The following is a 4,748-nucleotide window of genomic DNA, read 5'->3' as shown; positions in this document are numbered from 1 at the left end:
AACTAACTTTGAAGTGAAAGTTGTTTGTAGCTGGGCATGGTGGTGCACGCTAGTAATCCCAGCAGCTCAGGAGGCTGAGGCAGGAGGATTGTGAATTCAATGCCAGCCTCAGCAATGGCGAGGCACCAAGAAACTCAGTGAGACCCTGTTTCTAAATAAAATACAACAAAGGGATAGGGATGTGGCTTTGTGGTTAAGTGGCCCTGAGTTCAATTCCCAGTACCAAAAAAAAAAAAAAAGAAAGAAAGAAAGAAAAGAAAAAAAGTTGTTTGCAATAACCAACTTGGATTGGTACTAGAGGCCTGAGTTATAGATACACATTTGTGAGTCATCTATGTAATGGTTGTATTGGAAACTTGTACATGAAATACAAAATGAGAAGAGGCCTAGGATTGAACCTGAGAAATTTATAACATTTAATGGCTGAGTAGGAGGAGATGAACCTGAAGGAAGTGATAGAGAAATTTCTGTAGACAGGATAAAAATCAGGTAAACTTGTGTTTTAAGGAATGATACTGTTGAATGCTGTGGAGAGGTAAGGTTAGATAAGGACTAAAACATGTTCATTGGGTTTAATAACATGAGATCATTGTCATCCTTAACAAGAGCAAATTTTATTGTGTAATGAGGTTGGAAGGCAGATTGAAGTAAATTGAGAAATGTGGTAGGAGTTTGGGTACCTGTTTAGAAATCAGGTTGGCTAGAAGCAGAGTAAGACGGTGATGGAATGAGACCTTCCAGGAATCCTCTTCCCACAGAAATATTAATTTGAACACCAACTTATGCTCAGAAATAACCTTCACAAGAGCTAAGGAAACCAGTCCAGATGGTAGCATAATAATGAAAGAATTATCAAAGAAGGACAGAAGCAGAGTTGTTCCTGTTACCTTTCCCCCAACTCCAAGCAGGGCAGCATAGAGAAAGATGCGTTCTTCTTGGGGAGGAACAATCCAGCCTAAGAATTGTAATCCTGGCTTACCACAGTGAAACCCAGTACCAACCAGAGGTCCATACTCTTACACCCAGGCCAGTGCCTATGAATGGAGCCTCTGAACCCACTCTAGACTGACCACCATGGGTCTGCCTCCACCTTTCCTTGCCACAACCTTGGACAGCACAGAGTAGAGAAAGACTTCATCTGCTGGGAAAGAGGAGAGGTAAGTACAGGATTTTGCCTTGGAATTAAGCATCAAGTCAGTACGATCCTACATCTGGTAGATTCCAGTGTCCCCTGTTTCCAGGGAAGTGCCCTTATTTAGAGCCTCTGGACTTGTTCCAGTGCCAGGTGGATACCCATGGCTCCAGTGGAACTAACTTGTATTCTGGTTAGCATTACCAGATCGGAGGGATGAGAGAAATATGTTGACGATTAGAGATTTTTAGTGTCTAGGAAAGATTGATTCCTTCCTCCCTTCCGCCCTCCCTCCCTCCATCTCCCCTTTTTTCCTCCCTCCCTTTCTTTCTCTCTCTTTCTGCCCTCTTTTCTTTATAGTGGTAGAGATTTCACCAAGTTAAAAACTTATGGTCAAGAGCTACCTGAATGGAAAAAGATGAATACACCTAAGAGGAAAGGAATACTTGATATTTTAACATTCCTGAGGAGGTGAAAGGAGATGATACTCAGGACGCGGAGGAAATGGCTTTATGGAAGAGACGAGATAGCTTCTGTTATGCTTTAAATGTGAGGTGTCACCCAAAAGCTCATGTGTGACAAAGCAAGAAGATTTAGAAGAGAAATGATTGGGATATGACAGCCTTAACCCAATCAATGAATGGATTCCCCTGATAGAATTAACTGTGGCTAGAGGAGGTGGGTCATTGGGGGCTGCCTTTGGGGTATATATCTGATATCTGGCAAATGGAATCTGTATCTGCTTTCTGATCATCCTATGAGCTGCCTCCCTCCCCCACATTGTTCCACCATGATGTTCAGCCTCACATTGAATTTTGAGGAATGGAGCCTGCAGTCTGTGGATTGAGACCTCTGACACTGTGAGCCCCCAAATAAACTATTCCTCCTCTACAATGAAAATGTAAGTGAGATCATATGAAATATGACCACATGGAACTTGAAGAATTTTGTTCTGAATGGCTTTTTAATTTTCTATATACCATGTGTTGGCCATTACAGTTGGGCATTACATTAGGGGCTTTATAGAAATAATTTAATTTTCAAACTATCCTATCGTAACAATTCTCATTTTGCTTTTGAGAAAACTGAAGCTTAGGTTAGAAACTTGCTCACAGTTTTGACCTAACAAATGATACAACCAATAGTTACAATCATATCTGTTTGACTACAAAGACTATGTATAGAGTGGATTGGATGCATACAAAGAATATATCAAAGGAAAAAAATCAATGTCTTGTGAATAATTATTTATAAGAGATGATGATAATCACATAAGATAACAATTTTCATGTGTTGATTCTTAGGAAGTGTCAGAAAGACAGGAAATATTAGATAGGAAGATATAATTTTGGATTTGGGTCAAGTTCAACCTGAATTCATAAAAGTAGAGTGGAATGATGGTTGCCAGTGGGAGGGGAAGTAGAAAGTGGGAATGGGGAGATTTTAGTCAAAGGGTATGAAGTTTGAGTTAAGCAGATGAAAAGTTATGGTGTAGCATGCTGACTATAGTTAATTACACTGAATTGCATACTTGATATTTGCTAAGAGAGTAGATCTTAAATGTTCACACCACACACACAAATGATAACTATATGAAGTGGTTAATGTGTTATACAAATTAATTTGATTGTGATAATTATTTCATAATTGCTATGGCTTGGATATGGTTTGAGGGTGTTCCCCAAGGCTTCATGGGTTGAAATTTACTCCCCATTGTGAGATACTAACAGGGTGGAACAATTCAAGTACAGAGTCCATAGGTGGGGCCTTTGGAAAGTGATTAATTATACCTCAATAATGCTGGAAAAATAAAGGTTTTCTTTCTCACACACAAATAAATATGGTAAATTCTTAAATCATCAGAACCTAACTTAGCTTTGATGGTTCACTATCATTAATACTAGTGATCAATATTACAACACATTATAATAAAATATACATATGGTATGTACTTAAGAAAAGCTTGTTTTCCATTTTAATCTATGAAATGATTTAGTATTGTCAGCTTAAGGCAATTATTGATAATATTTCACATGTTCACCAGGAATAAAAGATTCAAGAGGGATCTAGCGCAGTGGTAGAGAGCGTGCTTAGCATACTTGAGGCCGTGGGTTCAGTCCTGAGAACAACAACAACGGATTGAGACAAATTGTTTACATTATTGTTTCTTCACTCTTCACTTCGACATGAAAAATCTAAAACATAAATTACCTAGTGGTGACAGTTTTAGGCAGAAAATATGCTTTATTTGCAACAACAAATGAGGTAGTCATAAAATGTTTATTAAAACGTGTTTGAATTATGCTTTTCAAAGAAGCAAAATGCTGAAAACAAAACTGAATTCTGATTGATGAGTTTCTTATTGTCATGTTAAAGTTAATTTTATTGCTATTCTGCAATTTTTGTCTAATTCTATTATGTTAGAAGAGGGCTGGATAGTCTTTGAAGTTAACACTAGGTTGCAAGGCAGCGGGAGAGTTCACGACAGACCCCCTGTGTTTTTCTGAGTGCTACCTCACCCTGCACTCACTCCTGTGGTTCTAACTCCCCGGATGGCGCGATCGCCACCCTGTTCTAGCAGGGAGCGGGATCTCGCTCTTCCACGCCATCTGCTTCATGCTGCGTGCTCAGCGGAGTCTACCCACGCTGACGCCAGGGGGCGAGGGAAGGACGGGACTCCAGACCTTCGAGTTAGGTTTGGGGTCACGTTCCTGACGACTCCGGCCCTAAGTGGAGTTTGGGACCCTAAGGAAAGAGGGTTTGGACGTCGGGGTTTCGAGGGGCTGTTTAGGTGGGTGGGAAAAGGAACCGTGTGTGGTGGTTTCTGAGGAAAGCGGCGGAAGTGGCTAGCCTGGCCCTCCTCCGGAGAACTACCTGTGACGTAGCGCCTCATCCCGTGGCGGGCGGGCCGCATGGTGGTTGGCTTGTGGTGGGCAGAGGCCAGCAGCGCTGCCTGAGGGGAGGGCGGGCCAGCGAATTCCCGCTGATAGCCGCAAGCCGCCCCGAGCCGCCCCTCGGGTCTACGGGGAGCCAGAGCTGCGAACCCCACCTCTGGAGTGTTCTGTACAGCGAGTTGGCTCTCGTGTGAATTTTTTTTTTTTAATTATTGGGAGGCAAATTGGTAAATGTAAACCTGCACCACTTTTCTAGGTTTCACCTTGCTGTTGGTGAAGGACTTTCACTGTGCGGGGCAGTACACACGCCAAGCAGGGACATATTCAGATATTTATTTTACAGGGCACGCCCTTTTGAGAAGTCTAGGTGTCTGGATCCCCAGAGATTCAAAGACTTACTGCAGTACCAGGAATGAACAATCACGAAGGCGCCCACCCTTGCCCCTAGTCTCAGCCATGCAATGACGTTCAGCAGCTGCCAAAGTGTCTCTTAGGGCTGGCTCTACCAGAAAGGTGGCTGTGGACTGAAAACGTCTCTTACCCTCTGTCTTGCTCCATCCACATTTTTTTGTGAGAATGTTATATTTAAAAAGTTGTTACTGAATATACATGTGTATTTTCATTTTATATTCATGTGTATATTCATATACACATGAATATGCACATGTGTATATTCATGTGTATATTCACTTATTTTTTATTTTCTTTACATAGTATTCAAG

This window comes from Callospermophilus lateralis, unplaced genomic scaffold (assembly GCF_048772815.1).
Source record: "Callospermophilus lateralis isolate mCalLat2 unplaced genomic scaffold, mCalLat2.hap1 Scaffold_66, whole genome shotgun sequence".
Lineage (NCBI taxonomy): Eukaryota > Metazoa > Chordata > Mammalia > Rodentia > Sciuridae > Callospermophilus > Callospermophilus lateralis.
This window is presented reverse-complemented; position numbering follows the sequence as displayed.